The sequence below is a fragment of the Pteropus medius genome, unplaced genomic scaffold (assembly GCF_902729225.1).
Source record: "Pteropus medius unplaced genomic scaffold, Ma_sr-lr_union100, whole genome shotgun sequence".
In the NCBI taxonomy this organism is placed as follows: domain Eukaryota; kingdom Metazoa; phylum Chordata; class Mammalia; order Chiroptera; family Pteropodidae; genus Pteropus; species Pteropus medius.
In genome coordinates, this window is record NW_024344378.1 from 9411657 (window position 1) to 9430792 (window position 19136).

Below are 19136 nucleotides of genomic sequence, written 5' to 3' on the forward strand. Positions count from 1 at the left end.
CCACAAATTGCTCATGCATTAGAAATTCTCTAGAAATGACATAAAAAAGGCGATGAAGCAAATGTATTCTTGTAGTGTAGGTCTGCAAGTCAGGGTAATTTCAGAATACACCACATAAGCTGAAAAGATGGCAGATGCAAGAATTGGATTTAACCATAGATGATAACCCAATTTTCTCCATAGTGCTGTAACTCAATAAGTCTTTAATGGCTTCTTAGATAAACAGATGGATGTCATCAAAAGGCACAGGATGATAAATCTGATTGGTGTCTGAACAATTTGTACTGCTTCATCCCCCAAACAAGTAGCAAGAGAAAAATGGGAGAATTCACCCTTAAGCCCCAGCATGGGAGTTTAAATTATTTGATTAGAAACAGCTGAATTTTCCCAGTGGCATAATATTGAAAACAACCAGAATGGCAAAGTCCAGGGAGTGCAATATATCTTTTTAATTAGGATTCTTCTTTTGAAGATTTATGTTGCTTAGTTTAGCTGTGTTTATTCTTTAGTTGACTCAGTTTATTTTCATACAGATTTCTGAATATTCAATTAAAGCTCTTTGGAAGATTATGACTTTCAATTATCCATGATGGCCCAGAGTTTATAGACTCTCGAGTCCATGGCCAGTTTCTGCTGGTCAAGCAGTTCCTGAATCTTTCAACAGTTCTTTACTTGAAAGCATTTTCATTTAGCTCACTGTTCACCAGGATCATTCAGTGGAATTAGATTTCAAACGGTTCATTGTTGGAAGTCCAATAAACATATATATATGAATCTGACCAAGCTTTTCCAGGGCTAGAACCGTCAAATTCTAAACACACTGATAACCTCAGTGAGATCTGTCCAGATGAATCCAGCAGAAAGGATATGGCTAAAAACAATTTCTGAAAGGAAATATACTTCTTGTTGTCATTGCCACTGATATATTTGGCTTGTGAGATTATGGGAAAGTTCTATGGTGTTTCAGTATTGATTTAGGAAATGCCCTGCCTTAGACAGAATAGCGGGCTAGATTTTTTTTAAATGTCTGATGCTAAAGCATATTTTTGGCTTTCATATTAAAGGAAAGAGTGTCAAATGGGACAGTAATGCTAATGATTTCTGTGTCTAGTATAAGATACTGCTTTCAAATAGTTCCAGGAGATGTAAAAGTTTACTAAGCATGGCTGTCAGAAAACAAAACAAAACAAAACAAACAAACAAACAAAACTTTTCAGGGTCAGACCAGAATATTCTTGAGAATCTAGTTAGATAAAAGTTTTACTTTTATCCACAGAGTCCAAGCCAATTGCTTTAAAATATTTTTATTATCCAATATTAGTTCCTCTATGGAAATTAATTCTCAGCAACTTAAAATAATAAAAATAGGAGTCTTATTTTGCACTTACTATGGGCCTGAGTACTAAGGAAAAAGTTCCTAGTGCCTTACATGTATTAACTCATTTACTCTTCATGATAATTCAGAAGGAAAGAACTATTATCATCCTCAACTTAGAGATGAGAAAACTGAGGCACAGACATATGAAGTAACCCGCCCGAGATCACATGACTATTAAATGGTAGAGCCAGGAATTAAAACTCGGGCAGTCTGGCTCCAGAGTCTGCGCTTTTAACCATTTTAATGTTTTACTGTCTTTCGTAAAAGCTTGATGGATGTATAAAGATGTTCATGATATCATCAGTGATCAAGTAGGGATGGATGGGTTAGACCCCACTGAACATGGGGATAATAATCTCTGCTTTGGGGCCTGGTTACTCAGTTGGGCAGGTTGGAGAGCTCGGGGAATGCTCCATGAAGAACGGTCCCAGCTGCACGGCACTCACCTCAAAAGCTTTTAAGATGCAGGTGGAGTGTAAATAATAACGCACATGCCATCAAATGCACTAGAGACATATTGGTAAACTTTTAGTGACGGTTTCTTCATATGCTAATGGGTGGCCTTGTCTTAACTGCAGATGATTTCTCCTCCACTCTTCCTCTACTGGGCCTTTGCTGAGGCTCCTGGTTTGCTGAATGCAGGGACCTGTCACTAGTCAAACAATTAATCCCTTGGTTGTAGAATCTGACTGTTTCCCTATGTCCCATGGGCATTTTCATTAGGGAGGGGACGGAGACATAATTTATTACAGTGGTTTTCATGACATTCAAAATGCCTCAGTTGACTGAAAAGAAATTGCTAAATTTTCCTGAAAAGCGACTTAATAGTATGTATTGAAACCCTAAAAAAAAAGTTCATACCTCCCAGTTTCAGAACTAGTATTATATCCTAAGGAAGTAATCAGAGACATGAACAAAAGTTTTACACGAGAATCTATCACAGCATGATTTACAACAATCTCTACCAGCAAAAAAAAAAAGAAGAAGCAGAAGTAGTTTGGGAACAACATAAATAGCTAAGAAGAGGAGACTAATTAAGAAGTTTATGATACACCCATAAAATGCAATGTTATGCAGTCATTAAAATATTTCTGAAGAATTTTTAATGACACAGAGAAATACTAATTATGCAACATTCAGTGAAAAAGCAGAATACAGAACTTCATTTAAAAAATGATGCCACTTATGTAAAAGGAGAAAAATCTAAATATGTCTAAGTCCTGAGAGGAAATCTGTCTTTTGTTGGTTATCTCTGCGTTGTAAGATTTTATGGGTTCTCTTTTCCCAATTTTCTAAAATTAAAAAAAAAAAAGCATTAATTTTATAATCAGAAAACCAATCAATAAAACATAAATGCCCATGAGCGATAGGGAGAAGAACTGGTGGGCGGGTGGAGGGACTGGGCAGCAGAAAGGAAATGAGGTTCCCTTTCCAAAAGAAGTGTTTCGATTCCCCTGCGTGCTCCTCCACCTGCTCAGTCCTCAGAACCTGCATGTGGGGTTGTGTGTTCACAAGTTTGTACACACACGTGTACAAACACCTGATTACCAATCTCATGTAGCTCTTTCCCACAAAAGTTGAGGATCCCTGGCTACTTACTACAAATATAAACAGAGTCAAATCAACTCAATGCCTATTTTTTAGCAAAATACTCTGACTCTGATAGCACTCCCACAATGGGGTCTTCAATTCTTTAGGCTGGAACAAAGCTGGGGTGTGTCCTTTTACACACACCTTCACAAGCTTTTGTCATGCGTTGTGAGGTTGCAACGCTCATTGGCTCTTCCTCTTGACTTTCTGCTGAACACCAAGTCCTCGTGCATTTTCCAGTTTCCGTTCAGTGAGATAAAATGATACAAGATGTGTGAAAACGTGTGCTCAGTCAATGCTTATTGCCTTCCTCCCTCTGTCTTCACAGGTCAAATCCCTGTTTTGGAAAGAACATGACCAAGAACCTAGATGAATAGGATGTGGACATTTGGGGGGTGAAAGAAGGACATTCCCGGCAGATGGAAGATTATAAGCAAAGGCCTAGGGCTGGGAACATCAGGCTCTGTACGAGAAATAGTGAACGTGCCGTTTCTGCGGCGTGAAGGACCTGCAGGTGGTGAGAATGAAAAAGGTGCTTTGAGGCCAGATCCCAGAGACTCCTGTTAACATGAGAAAGATTTCAAACAGCAAAGCTACCGATCAGGTGAGTACAGATTTGTCACTAAGTATATTCGAGAGCATATACTGTGGGCTTTGGAAGCAATTCAAAAGAGGAAGCCAGGCCTTATTTTGAGCAATGTCAGCACGGTAGGAAACCAACCGGCCTGGGAGTTAGAAGACCTGGGGTCACGTGCTAGTTCTGTCAACAGCCAACTGTATGACCTTGGGCAGACTGTATGCCTTCCTTAGGGCTTCTGTTTTTGTATATGAAAAAAGCAGAGGGACAAAATACAAGGACACATTCATTCATTCATTCATTCATCGAGCTAAGTATTGAGGGCCTATTGTGTCAGGCACTGTTGGACATAGAGGATGCTGTGATGGTCCCTGCTTGCATGGAGCACGCAGTCTAGTCAGGGAGGCAGACAGGTAATTTTTAGTGTAATAAGTGGGTTAGGGAAAATGAGAGTTCACCAAATCGCCTCCATTATGAGATATGGAGGTCACTGGTGACCTCAGCAGAGAGATTTAATAGAGAAGTGACTGTTGACATCAGATTATTGTGGGCTGGGGAGTAAATGAAGTTGATGATAATAGACACTGTACATGAAGGTCGGCTAGGGAGAAGCTGAACGAGAAGGAAGGGGCAGGAGCTGGAGTGAGTTTAAGTCCACTAGTCCTCTCCATTTCTCAACTACTAAGATTCCTATGACTGGAATAAGTCTATTTAATCTTCCAAGGTAACAGCCTTGAAGGGGGCAGCAACCAATTCAATGTATAAGCTCCCGTATGTTTACATAAAAATCAATCACACAGTAGTCACATTTCAAGTACTAAAAGGAAATTAAGATCTGGAAATTATTATGATGAGAATCTGTGTAGTCTCAGTCTATGGATATGTTTAAAAATATGAGATGGAAGCTACAGAAGATGGGGAGGGGCTGAGCAAGATGCACTCTAGCTGTCTGATCCTCTTATGCTAATGAAACTGAGATTGGAAGAGAGGAGAGGGACAGTTCAGGGAGAAGAAAGCATACCAGGAACCTAAGCAGCCTGTAGGCTGCAGCTTCCAGTAAGCAGTCTTTGACCTTGTGTGGTACCATTCTTGAGCTACTAAAGACAGTGCAAATAAATGAAAGCTTCCTCTGACTATATCACATTAAAGAGACGTTCATAATGCTTAAGCAGTTAGTTGCCTGAAATTCCTAAATGTGCTTTCAAAATACCATTAAAACCAACAAGTAACAATAGGGAACTCTATTGTTCTAAGAAAATGGAACAGTGGAATTTAGTTTTCCAAAACTGCTAACATTTGCAACTAGAATTTCTGTTAATCCTTACATTACCGGTTCAACACTGATCATTTTTATAAAAGACAAATACTTTTTTAAAGGATTTTTTTAACTGTGTGATAATTTAAGGATTTTAGAAAGGCAGTTACATTAATCTTTGTGGGTAGAATTCAGAGTTACTATGGTAAAGGTTTAGATTTATTTTTTTCATTAGCATTTTATCGATTGGACAAATTAGTCTGAGCCGGCCCGAAATTCCCAGGATTTCCTAAAACTGACATCTGTGCCTTTCTTAAGCTGCTGGTGACACACATGATGTAAATTTACCAATTACAGGACACAGGCATGGATGTGCATCACCAAGAGTGAAGCCTTGGGTTTGAATCTGAAATGCTCTGGGACAAAAGATAAAATAATATTTGATCTCTGAATCACTCTTTAAAATCCCTGCTTTCTTTTTGCTGTTTTTTTTTAAATCATAACATAGTGCAAATTAAATGTAAGCTTAATATATTTCATGTAAATGCCTTTTTTCCTTCTGAGTTTTTTATGCTATATTTAACAGTTACCTGCCAGAAAAACTTTATAGAGTATAGGGATTAAAGGCATAAATTTTACAGTCAGAAAAAAAAATGGATTGAAATCCTAATTTTTTTCAGTTATTAGCTCTATAAATTATTGGCAAGTTTTTGAATCTCAAGTTTCCTAACTTGTAAAATATAAATAGTAACTAACTTATAGGATTATTATAAGATTAAATGAGAAAATATAAGAAAACAATTATGGCAACTAACTCGTAGTAAATATCCAGTAAATGATAGGGGTTTTTGTTTGTTGTTGGGATGTGTGTGTGTGTGTGTGTGTGTGTGTGTGTGTGTGTGTGTGTGTGTGTCTGTCTGTCTGTCTGTCTGTCTGTGTTAATTTTGGACATTTATACAGCCTACTGAATATATTTTCTAAATTGAAAAATGTCCATAATAGAAATACATTTGCATTAGGAGTCCCACCCCCAATAATTGATTAGTACATATCCATTTCAACAAAATTTAAGGGTATTTTTACTAGGAAGAGCTTCTTAGTCTAATCACGATCTCGAGATGCTTACTTAAATTTTTTCAAATTTTTAACAAAAAATATAGTAATACATTGTAAGTAAAAGTACTTCAGTAAGTGTATATCATCTTGTTTTAAGCTTTTATTAACCTTGCTCCTCATGTGGCATTAGAAGTCTGATGTTTTCTGATTTGCTCATCAAATAGGATTTAAAGACAGAATGCAGAATTAGAGGGAAAAAATCCACAAAATACTTAAAAGGTAGTATTTCAAGAATAAGGCGTTCTAATCAGCAAAATAAAGCTGAACGTGTAGTTCAAAAATCAAGGGAAAAGTTCAAGAGGACAGCACAGAGACGTCCACAAGATTTATTCATTTTCAGTGTTTCTGAGAAGTGAGCGAGTGGCCTGGCAGATGGGGCCTCGGAGACTTCCACAATAGGGCAGCTCAGCCTATGGGTCACACCGACTTGCCTCTAAAATCAGCTCTACAACTTGCTTGCTCTAATATCTTTGCAAGTAAAACAGTTTTTGCAAGTAAAATGACCTTTCTGAGGCTTGGATTTTTTTTTTTTTTTAAGCTGTAAAACAAGGATAATTTCCCCCATGGGTTGTAGGTAAGAAAATTAAATGGTGTAATAGATATATAAAGCACCTGGGATAGTGGCTGGACATGGCAGGTGTTCAGTAAATTGTGGCTATGTTTAGTGTTATTTTGTTATAAGTTAAGAAATTAGAGTTTCATTTGTATGTTAACATGTCACATAATAATGGCTGAATAGATTTTCACCAAATTTGGAGGTATTTTGGGGATGGCATGATTTAATATAAACTGTGTGGAATATACAAGGTTCACCTTAAAAGTTCTAAGAGTATGACAGCCATATTTTTAGGTAGCTGAAATGGAGGCGCAAAAAGCTCACGTGGTTGCCGAATCACAGAAAGAGAAAACGGTGATTTCAAAATTTGAGCGCCAAACCGAAAGTCACAAGAACAGGCCCCCCAAATTGCGAGAGCAGGTTTATGACCGTGCTGCTTTTCATCTAGACAACTCTATGTAGCATTTTCTAGAGTGACAAGCAACAATATTCCTGGCAATGAGTAATCATTCTTCCAAGAAATATGTTCTAGAATACAGTGAGGATAATTAGTGAACAGAGATATACATACACACAAAAATTCTAGGTTAAGTAAGTTCTTGAGGGCCAACCCAGGAATCAAATAACCAGGCAAATATCATTTCTATGAGAAAATATAGCCTGCGACCTATAGATTAACTTTAGGAATATGATCCATTTGCAGAAGAGGTGTGAGAGTTTTTTTATTAACTTTTCACTTTGAAATAATTTTAGATTTGCGGAAAAGTTACAAAGGAGTAGCGTTCTCACCCTTCACCCAGCTTCCTCTAAATTTAAATAGTCATGGTATAATTATAGAAACCAGAAAAGTAACACTGATATAGTAGTCCTGAGTAATCTATAGAACTTCTTGAATTTCACCGGTTTCTCCACTGACGTTTTATTTCTGGTCCAGGATTTAATTCGGGATCTCCACCGCACGCCGATGTCACTAGTCTCCGGTGTTAATTCCTCCGTCTTCCTTTGTCTTTCATGATCTTGACATTGGTGAAGAGTTGTTGTGGTCAGTTCGTTCTGCAGCCTGTTCTTCAATTTGGATTTGTCTGGTCCTTTGTCATTATTACATCTGTGTTGTGCATTTAACAATACCACAGAAGTGATGTTTTGTTCTTTTCAGTGCAACATATCAGGGGGTATATGACTTCTATACGTTTTATTACTGGTGATATTAACCTTAATCATTTAGATAAGGTCATATTTGCTATATTTTTCTACTGTAAATTTGTGTTCCCGTCTGTAACTTAACTGTCTTATGGGAAGATACTCTGAGGCTGGCAAATGCACTGTTTTACATTACGCCGTCTCCCATTAATTTTAGATTCCATCAGTGGTTCTTGTACTACCATGGTATCTGTCTAATGGTGATTTTTCTATTTCCCTTATTCTTTATATATTCATTGAATTCCACTACAAGGGAGAGATGCCCTTCCTCTCCCATTTATTTATTTAATTATATATCTATGGTAGTATCGGATACTAATTTAATCTTTGACTTATAATCCAATGTACACTTATTTATATTGTTGTTCAAGTTGTTCAGGTGGGCTCCTGAGTATTTTCAACATGTCTTCACAGGTTTTGAACACTTTCTTTCTGGACCTAGAAGGTGTCCCAGACGCAACTTCTCTTCCTAGCCGTAGAGTCAGCCATTACTCCAAAAAGCTCTGGTTCCTTTTACTGGAGAGCAGGGTTAAGAAACCAAGACACAGGTGCTAAGTGTGTTCATTGCTATTGAGGTATCACTGCTTCCAGCTCCTCTCGGTGGACATGGCTAAGAAACACATATATGTATACTAACCCACACTCACACATCTGTATTTCTATACACATCTATCTACCTGTATGTGATTGAGTTCTTATTGATCCCCCTAATTCCAGTACAGTACCGCAGATCTTATTCCACCCTTCTCACGTCCCTCACATGTATCTTTTTTCTCTGACAGTGAGAAACCTAGCTCTCATTTTCCCCAATTTATTTACTCTTTGTTCGATCCCAACATAGATATAAAGTAGTGTCAGAATTGCTAGCCCATGCTGGTCTCTGGGAGAAACAAATGTACTAACTACAGTACAATGTTTGCATATAGTTCTTTTTGCCTTTAGCCTTAGTCAAAATACTATTTTTTAAAGTTACTTAGGTTGCTCTTTTCTTCCTTATCCTCGATGTAGTTGTTATTCATTTGTAATACATTTAGGCTCATTTTTTCATAGTTTGTATTCCATTTTGGCTTCCCTACATCCTAACTTTATGTGTCTACTTACTGGGTATGTAAAACGTTATCATGTTTCTAAGACTCAGAGGTAAACCAAAAGGTATATTCAAAGAAGTGTCATCCCTCCTCATCCCTACTACTCACTCCATTATTCTCCAATTTTTATACTCCATTTCCACTCAACTTCCTGTGCATAACACATCTCAATAGGTTTTGCTTTTTCTTTCTTACAACCTTTTGCAAAGCTGAATAGATATATCTGTATGCTTTCCTTATTTCTTATATGAAGGATAGCATACTCTAGACATTTTTTTTTCTTTTTTGCACATGATCACTTCATATATTCTGGAATAATTTCATACCAGTTCACAGAGATCTTCCTCATTCCTTTTTTAACAGATGCACTGAACTCTACGGATGTACCATATTCTACTACTTCCCCATGTATGGTCATTTACATTGTTTCCAGTATTATGTGATTACAAACAATGCTGAAATGTATAACCAACACATGCGTATTTTCACGTTGCTGGGGGTGGTTTTTAGACTATACTCCTAGAAGTGGGATTGCTGGATCAGAAGAGTACAAGTGTAGTTTTGCAAGGTATCGCCAAGTTCTCTTCAACGGGGCTGCGCCAGTTTGCCTTCTCATCGGCAGTGTGTCGTCATACTTTTTAAATTTTCACCAGCGTGAAAGGCGAAGAAATGGTATGTTTCAACAACATAATGAGTGAAGAAATGATAAGCAAGAAATATCTCAGGATTGTTTTAATTTGCATTTCTTAGAAATGCTTTTAATGCAGATGGGAAAAAAATCGAAGGGAAGCTTGTATGGGGGGACAGGAGCTGCACAAAAAGCTAAAAGGGAACGTAGGAGTACCCTAATAAGACTATACGTCATCTAAGAAGCCTAGGAAAAGACGATGATTCTAAAGTGTTGGGGAAAGTGAAAAGCATCAACGCAAAGACTGAAGTGACCCACTGGAAGTATAAAGGGAAATAGAACATAATCTGTAATGTACTAAGCACGAGATAGCTTGAAAAAGACTGACTTGTTTTCGCATGCAAGAGACAAGGCTAATAACAAAGAGTGCTTAAGATAGAGACCTAACGTGTTTGAAAAATATCAGTCTTAAAGAACAACTGGGATATGAAAACTGCAACAAAGGATACAGAAGCCACATAGCCAAACAAGAATCAGAGGAGGCTGTAAACGGATGGTCCACACGGCAGAAACAGAGCCTAATGACTTGCAACCGGGCTGCCAAGAAAAGTAGAAGGGACTCTGATCCTCCTTAAAGCTCCAAGAATGAAGAAAAGCCCATAAAATATTACTTTTAAGAACAGGGAAAAGATGGTCTTAGAAATAAATGTTCGAACAATGATTTTTATGAATGACCAAATAATCAAAGTGAGATTTTTATATACGAAAAAAAAAAATAACAAAAGACCCAAAGAAATATGTTAAACATAGGAAAAAAAAAACACACACACACACACACTCTGCAAAATGACTAACATGGCTTGTGACAAATAGGTGTCTAGGATGGGGCCGAAACAACAGCCCTAGTTAACTAGTCAGGAATCACTTGTTGTAACCAGAACAAAGTTTTCCATTCTATTTCATAAGCCAAGGTTTAGAGCAGAGATTAAGGAGGTTTTTGTTTTTAAAACCTGAGAAGCACCTAGAATTAATTTATAGTAAGATACATATAAAAAGTCCATAGACAAAATGCAGTTGAAATTATGAATTTACAGTTAGCTTAAGAGTCGGGACTTTGGGAAGTTAGCACCAATAAAGACAGGTGAGTAAGAAAGAGGAGGTAAATAAGTAAATAGACTGAGTTTCAACTACGCTCTAGGCACCACTGAGCCCCTGGAAATATAATGATAAATAAGGGGGAAATCCCTGCCTTTAGCTTGTCTGGGTAGAATAGGGACAGTGTAATAAAATTTTTATAGTAGTAAATAAAAAAAAATAAAGTAGTGGACTGAGGGCAAGTTTCACAGAGGAGGTGACCTGTGTGGAAAAAAAGGATGTGTGGGTGTTGGAGTGTGGGGAAGGACAGTCCAGGCAGAGAGACTAGCATGTGCAAAGGGATAGAATGTGGTGTATTCATAACAAGTGGAATTTAAAAGTCACTTGGGAATCTAGCAGTGCGAGGTATTTAATATCGCATTAAAATCATCCTATTTGCAGATAACACAAGTGGGGCACAGGGCATGAGAACAGCATTTAGAAGGATAGGATTAAACCTCAAAAATGACCTAAGAACATCAGAGAAGCTAAGTGAAACGAACTACTCCCTTTTCTTGTGCGAGAAAAAAGTGGGCATAAATACGAAATGCAGAATGGCAGAAAAGGTCCGGAAGGGACTGAGGAGTCCTACTGAACTGTAAGTGGAAAGTAACCAGCAAGGCAGGGCAGCTGGTTTGAAATGAGAGGTTAAGCACCAAGAAGAAACCATCAGAGCAAAGCTGGAGAGAGCCCCCTGGGTTCCAGCACTGGCCCTGCCACATAATCAGTGGTGACCTCTAAGGCAGTCTCTTCAGGTGAACCTCAGTCTCTTCATCTGTAAAACAAAGGGACAGGATAACCTCGAGTCCCTTTCTATTCCATGGTTTTGACCTAATGATATCTGGGTTACAAGGTGACTCAACCTGGAAGATATAGGCTCTACCAAAGGGTAGACGGGCTGGGAGTACTGGTCTGAACTTGAACTAAAGGTTGGGAGGTGATTTCAAAATTGCCTTCTGCCATGTGATGGATTATTATAAGGAGCACAGTCAGCTGTTCTCTATTTCTGGAGAGACGAGAACAAGAAAAAAGAAAACAAAAGAAAATGGGATCAAATTGCAGCGAAGACTGTTAACTAACAGGATGAATTAGTATCGGAAGTTATGGGCATGCCTTTTGGGAAAGGCTTTAGAAATTGTCTGTCCGAGACGATTCTGGACAGGGTCACCAGCTGTGGCTGCAGGCAGTCGGATAAGCCAGATGTCATTTGAGTGCCCTTCCTATCTCTGTTTCTGCAGTTGTATAATATTATGCATAAATAGAGTAATACCAAATTACCCCATTTATACATTTTATGTATCTATTAATATGGACAGCAGTTTCCTTTCCATTTTACTAGTAAAGTTTTGAATACAAATGCGACTCGGCCTTTCCCCATTACAGCTTTACATTCAGAGCTAATTGCCTCACAGAACACTTAAGGAGTCATTTTTCATTACGATGGTGAGCAAGGGGAAAGCAGATGGCACAGTTGTGTTATTGATTTGATGATCCTTGCCTGGCTCGTTGAATAAATGAGACCAAATGTATGGTCAGCGCATCCAGACTTTTAAGGCCTTCAAGGTGCAGCTGAAATTATGTCAGACAGCAGGTTAGTGGGGCAAGAATCTACTTATTCCTCCAAGGCTTCTAAATGATGAGCCCGGGGACCAGGAAGGACTGGTCAAACCAACCGCTTGGAGTCCTGAGGGCCAGCATCGCCTCCCAGCTCTTAAGAACTCGGGCTCTCTCTGAAGTTTGCCAGTGCTTTATCTGCTTGACAGCTCTGAACTCATGGCCCACCAGTTGCGATGCTGGCCCAACTCACATGGGTTATGCTCATTTGCAAGTAATAAAGTGGATCAAAGAAGGTAAATTACTCACTTTTCAGAAGACCATTGAATCTTTCTGTAAAAGCCCTTGAAGGGCTTTCTTGAAGAAAGATCATTGAGGCTTTAAGGAGTTAACGCCATTACAATTAGCGGTTACCTTAGTAAGTTAGAATCACAACACCACTGCTATTGGTGCTTGTTCCTCCACTGGGCTTTTAATTAAGAACGAAGGCACATTGAAACTCAAAAATGCCTTTGATAGGTACTGTGGCACCATTTTACAGTAAATGGTATGATCTGAGATTAAATCAGTTATCAGTATAATAAAGAATTTTTATCAAAACTTGAACATACTTCCAACGTGTCAGCTCAGGAATCACTGGGTTATTGAAGTGATCCCCAGAAAAACGCTGATGAGACAAGAAGGAATTCCCAGGGCTCTTGACCTATGTTTTCTTAGCATTTTGTCAATTTGCTGACAAGAAGAAATACTTTTTCAAGTTACTTAATTTTCCTTTTTGGATCTAGGGAGTTCCTTCTGTCTGCCACTTCCGGGCCCTGGTATCGAAAGCTATGCAGCGTTGTTTTCTCGTAAGAAGTGGATGATTATTATTTTCTTTCTCTGACTAGGTTTTGCAACATGGCATAATAAACATGAGGGAGGGGTACATCCCTCCCTGTATGAGATCCAGAGGTCTTGGTTCTAGTCCTTGCTCAGCTACAAATGCACCGACCCCAGTCAGGTATCCCATCTCTGGATCTCCAGGTTTCTCTTCTGCAAAATGTAGCATAGAACTAGATGATTTCTGAGGCTCCAAAAATTCTAAAATTCTCTGACATTCAGGATGTCATGTTAAATGCACGGGGGTAGGCTTCTGCTAAATTCCTCTAAACCTATATACAGCAGGACTATTTAATTCATGATCAGTTAAAAGTAAAATGTCTTCGTAATTGGCAATTTTATATATGGACCTTGGCGTTAGCTATCATAAGAGATACTGGGGGAGGGGGCTGATTTTAGCCTGTACTTTTTATTCATACCGACAAAATTCTTATTTTGCTATGTTGCTTCAAAAGCAGCTTGATTATTCCAAACAAATCTTGATTTTCCCATTTAACTTTATAAGGTAATTTGTTGAGCTGCTTACTTTTTCCTATTTTTCTCTTTGACCATACTGATTATTTACCAATCAATTCTAGAAATACCTGAAAGGGTGGCAGGTGGGAAAAGAAAAAGAAAAGAAAAATGTGTTGGAAATGCTTTCAGTGCAGGTGGCCTCATTTTTCATGCCTATAAATTCTGACTTTTTACGTGAGATTGTTTCCAATTGCTCTATTTTGAAAGTATTGGAGTTAACTTTTTGGGTATTTCACTCGCTTCTGCAGCATGTTTAATTAGTCATGTTCACTGTTCTTCAAGTTTCTTAACCTTTTTTTTCTTTGTTTTCTTTACACATGAATCCATTTCTGTCAACAATGGCACAAAGATAAATTTTTAAATATCGAATAGCAGGACAACAGCTATGTCACTCTATGGTGACCCTGGAAAAGGAAAAGGCTGTGTTATCCTAAAAAGTGTATGGCTAAATGGTCTTTGAGCATATCCAAAAAATCCCCCCTTCTCCAAAAAAAATCTTTTTTTGGTGTGAGATTTTCTGGTTTTAAATTCTGGTGCCATCTCTATTTACTATGTTGCCATATGTGCAAGTTATTAATCTCCATGAGTTAATTTTCCTCACCTGTGAAAGAAAAGTGAACGTGAAAGAATAACAATAAACACCGAATAGAGTCACAATAAATGGTATGTGTGAATAATTCCAACAACAACAGCAACTGATACTTTTTATCTGCCAGATATACTTTGTGAGTTTATCTGTACTGAGTATAACCAATATGCGGAATTTATTCCATAATATTCAAAATTATTTTTCCTGGTCATAAAGGATAGAACTAAGTTGTACTTTTTCAAACATAAATAAAATTGTTTTATAAATATTATATCCAAAAGAGAAATCAAAGTTTAAATCATAAAAATAGAGCAACTTTGTGATAGGTTTAGTACATCTTATACTGGAAATTGTTTTGTGTCATCTTTCACTAATATTCTAATTTTACATGAACCTTAAATCTAAGCAACTAAGTTTAACAGATATTTTTCATCAAAGGTACAGTGTTGGGCTTGATTTTAGTCCCCAAGATATGCAGCTTGAATTATAAAAACAGAAAATCCAGTTTGCACAGAAGAACTCGAAAAGGCTGCATGGAAGGGTAAGTGGCATTTGAATGGGGCCTTGAAAACAGGCAGAAACAAACAGTATGACAGACAACACATAGACACTCATGGAATCATAGGAAGAAACATACATGTGGAATCAATTATAGGCCTAGCAGCAATGATAAAGACATTCTATCCAGTCATCTTCCTGATTTGATAGGTGAGGAAACTGAGGGTCTGAGAGGTTAAAGTGATTGCCCAAGGGCCCCAGGCTAGCCCGTGGTGCTTTGCAGGTCGGGGTTGCCGAGGACTGTGGTTGGTAAACCTGAAAGAAACCAGAAGTGAGGTGAAGTTGAACCTTTACACCCAGAGTAAATGTTCGGTCTTACTTCAATGGGCAATAAAAACAAAATAGAATAAAAAACCCGTAAACGTTTATGAATAAAAAAGTGATATGATTAGAATTGTGCTTTCCTTTGGCACAATTCCAGAAGTCCAGGTGAGAGGCAACTTGGGCCTGAACAAAAAAAATGGAGGAAGAATGTCAAAAGGATGTCTGCCCTATCTCCACAGGAGTAAAATCTACCGGAGTAAGAGCTTTGTGATTACTTGGATGTAAAAGGGAAGAAAGAGAGAAGAAGGAAAGCTAACACCAAAATTTCAAACTCAACAACAGTAAAGTCAGGGGAGGAGCTGGTCTCGGGAATAGGAAATGGTAGCGGGGAAGTAAGAATACTTTATACCTACATAGCAGAAAGTCCAGATTAAGACGCTATTGGTGCCCATGTGAGAGGTGTTGGCTGGAGAAGCACAGAGTTGGAAGTCAGCTGCTGACAAGGCCCCCTAAGTGAGTGGAGAAGGCATGATCCTAAAGGGAGAGGGTGGAGAGAGTTGAAAAGTTGGCCAAGGATGCAGCCTCGGGAATGCCACCTGTGTCAGCAGGCATGTCAAGCAGACAATGAGCAGAGAGAAGATGCTTCACATTCATCATCGCCAAGTAAATTTTAAGTAGGTACCTGAGGTAGATTAAAGCACAGAACACTGGAGGAGGGGACGTTTCCAGAGTTGGAGAGGTAAGCTGGGGAATAGCCAATAGTCAAACACTACAGACATGATGGCAAATGAGAGCCGAGGAAAGGCATTTGAATGACTGTGTTTATCACTCTGTTACTACTACAGAAAGATATTATGCTTGGCAATTGTACGCCGGCTTTGTTTCACCTCGCTCACAGCGCTGTCCACCCTTTGTCCATAGCACTTAAAATAACTTATAATTATGAGTTTATTTGCACGGTTATTTCTTTTGGATTTATCTCCACACAGGCTATCACCTCTACGAGAGCAGGAATTCTTTCTGTTTTGTTCACTACCATATACTGAGTGCCTGGCAGCATAGTACATACTTTTAAATATCTCTTGAATGAATAAAAGTACCATACGAATATTCACAATAACTGTATTTTGGAAAGAAGATAAAATTGTTCCCTACTGTTGATTTTAGGGCCTTTTTAATCATCTTTTTTTTGACACAGAGTCATATTATTAACAATAATCTCAGAACAGTTGTTCTCTCTGTCATTCCCTGGGTTCTCTGCCTAATTTTGTAGTTTATTTTGCCATGAAGTGCTCTTTTTTTCTTTCTTTATGAAGACATATATGCTGGATGTAAACGGTATTTGGATTTGAAGTTAAAAGGTAACTAACCTGCCAGAGTTTTATAAAGTTTTGATAAAATTCAGTAGTTTCTCATTCTAGCCACCTATAGCAGATGCAAAGATTCGATCAGCAGGTGTGTTGCTACAAGTGTGAAGATATAGTGGAAGGAAAACAGAGTCTCCAGCGGCTTCTAGAAAATGTAAATTAGCTTTAAAAAAAAAACAACAAAAAACTGGCTTCAGCGGAGACAGTACTGCCCTGAGAGCCAGCAGACCTGGACCCTGGTCCCGGTCCCCCGCTGACATTGCCGAAGACCTGCTACTTCTCACTGGTGCTATGAGCTTCCTTTTCCTCACTTCCAAAATGGGGGCAATACAAACTATATCTTTCAGACATGCTGAGAAGATTGGGAACTGGTCTTTATTAATAAAATTATTAAGTTTTTTTTTTAATTAAAGGAGTGGTGCTAATTATTTCTCATCACTAAGAAGCAATATACAGGAATATGGTTTCTTAACTGGTCTTGAGCAGTTAGATAAGTTACCACTTAGAAACAACTTATTTGTTCTTCCTACCCCCACGTGGTACGGCTTAGCATAATTGGTAATAGAACTTTACAGCAGGATTGGGTGAAATGCATCCTAGGAATCTAACCCAAAACCAACATTTTGTACATGAGAAAATAGGACCCAGAGACCAGTGGACTTGCCCTTGGTCACATAGCTCGTTGGTGGCAGAGCTGGATCTTGACCTCAGGATTTGTGGTTGCAAGTCCACAGCTCACACATACAAGTTCAGGTTCTTTTCCTGTAACTTCATGCCCCTAGTTGCTATTATACGCACTGAGTCATAGCTTCATTAGCAGATGTGAAGCTGGCATGCGCAAATTTGCATTTCATAAATTTTTGGTGTTATATCACCAGGAAAGATAAATCTACCCTTCTTGTCCCCTTAAGCCCAAAGCTTAGCAGAATTCTTCAAGACCTTCATCTTTGACTCTGGATAAAAAAGTTTTTCAGGGGTGAGGGCTTTCTGGACCACTCTGTATCCTTGTCCAGAGAAGCAAAGTGATGAGGGAGCATCTCTCAGGCTGAGGACCCAGGCGGCCCTGGGTTCGAATTCTGATTCACTCACTCACCATCTATATTGGTGCTGGACAAGTCATTTACTCTCTCTTGAGTATCAGTTGTTTTTTTTTTTAAATCTGCAAAATTGTGATACAATAACTACTTTTCAGAGTCATTAAGAGAGGTAAACCAATGAATATATATAAAGTACCTATATGTATATGTGCATATAAAGCTCAGATGTACATAAAACATATAATATATATGAAACATATAATGTATATAAAGCTAGGAATTACTAGTTCTCTTTCTCCTACCTCTTTTCATTTAATCAAACCAACTTTCTCTTTTTGTCATCAATACCCATGACACTGTGGGTAGGCTATCATTTTAAACATTATAGAACATTTCTAGAATTTTCAAAATAATCTAGTCATCCTGCCCAAACTTTTCAGCCTAAAGGAAAAAATTTTTAAAAGCTTAGACTTTCTAGCAGTATTTTTTTGGTAACGTTAGAGTCAATCAAGCATGAAGCAAGATCAGGGCAAAATTCTACTTTTAGTTGAAGCGCATTGCTCCTTTTCAGCAGTGAATATTTGGGCTATTGAGAAAAGTTACACTGCTTCCTATTAGTGAGAATCCACAACTATGAAATCATAATCCTTTATCACAGAATCACAACAATCATTATCATTTTCAATTTATGCTTTCGAAGAGCTCCATTTGTCCACATTTTGTCTGAATGTGATTCTAAGATGCTTGGGGACCCTGCTATCCGAGGTGATTAGAGACATGCTTGGTTGTTTAGTGTCACGCAGTAGAGTTACTGGATGAGCCCTGTTTTCATGGGGACGTCAGTTTTGCAACCACTCTGAGGTCAGAAGAGAAAGTAGCTGCACGGTGTACATGTGCCAACAGCAGAAATCTCACATTAACGCAAGAGAGTCTGGCATGGTTGACAGTGGTTGCTCATAGAAAATATAGGAAGAAAGCAGCAGGTTTACGGGGTCGGGGAGAAGGGAACCTAATTAGCCCAGCTCCAGGAATGCCAAAAAGCCTATTTAATATGTTTTGCCTTTACTCTTCTTAGCCACCTAGAGGGAGAATTGCTCACATAAATTCATTACATTAAAAAAAAAAAAAAAAGAAAAAGATTAGCACATGAGGTCATCTACAGGTTGAGTCTGCATTTTTTCTTTTGACCTTTGTTAAGATGAGAGCCATAGAAAGGACTTCACAAATTTTAAACCGATACTAAAAGGGTCGTGTCTAATTATTACTTGCTAAGTCTTACTGAAATACTTGCTGGTGTAAAGAGAAGAAAGTTCAAAGACAATGCCATATTTTAAGTTAAAAAAAAAAATTGCTAGCTTGCTACTGAAAAGAATTGACCAAAATTAGCCCCTGAATGTTTCTCAATCACTTATTTGTTAGTGGTCAAATTCTGAGATAAACTTGCCATGCTCATAGATGCGTCCGCCTTCTCTACAGCCGCAAACTCATCCTTCTCTTAAACGCTTTTTATTCATGGTAATGAAGAGTGCGTGATGAAAAGCATCACTCGACATTTAAGAAGCTACATTTCCAAAAAGGGCCTGATCAAAATTTTTGAGATTGTGCAAAGTACCGGAAGAGGACCTTTAATCTAATAATTAATGCTAATTAATCACTGACTAGATATGCTAACATTTGGAGACATAAATAGCCCGAGAACCAAGAGGAGACTCCTGGTACCCTCTGCTTCACGCAGTGGGGATGGGGTCAGGAGTCTGTCCTTGAAGCTCCTCCTCTGCCTTCTCAACTTCCCCAAACCTCTCATACTGCCCCCCATACCAATACTGGAGGGGGCTCTTCAGACATAGGGT

The 19136-nt window shown here is 38.3% G+C and overlaps 1 protein-coding gene and 1 long non-coding RNA gene across 11 annotated transcripts in view; both read right to left on the reverse strand.

Annotated features, from left to right (window-relative positions):
* The window catches only part of ATRNL1 (attractin like 1), a 627375-nt gene that overhangs the window by 149828 nt on the left and 458411 nt on the right, over positions 1 to 19136 (reverse strand). The window lies entirely within an intron of this gene.
* LOC120609059 (uncharacterized) lies at positions 5257 to 18909 on the reverse strand. The gene is made up of 3 exons (XR_005654642.1): positions 18899 to 18909; positions 14455 to 14461; positions 5257 to 8137 (listed from the first exon to the last, which is right to left on the reverse strand). It is a non-coding gene; the product is annotated as an uncharacterized LOC120609059 (long non-coding RNA).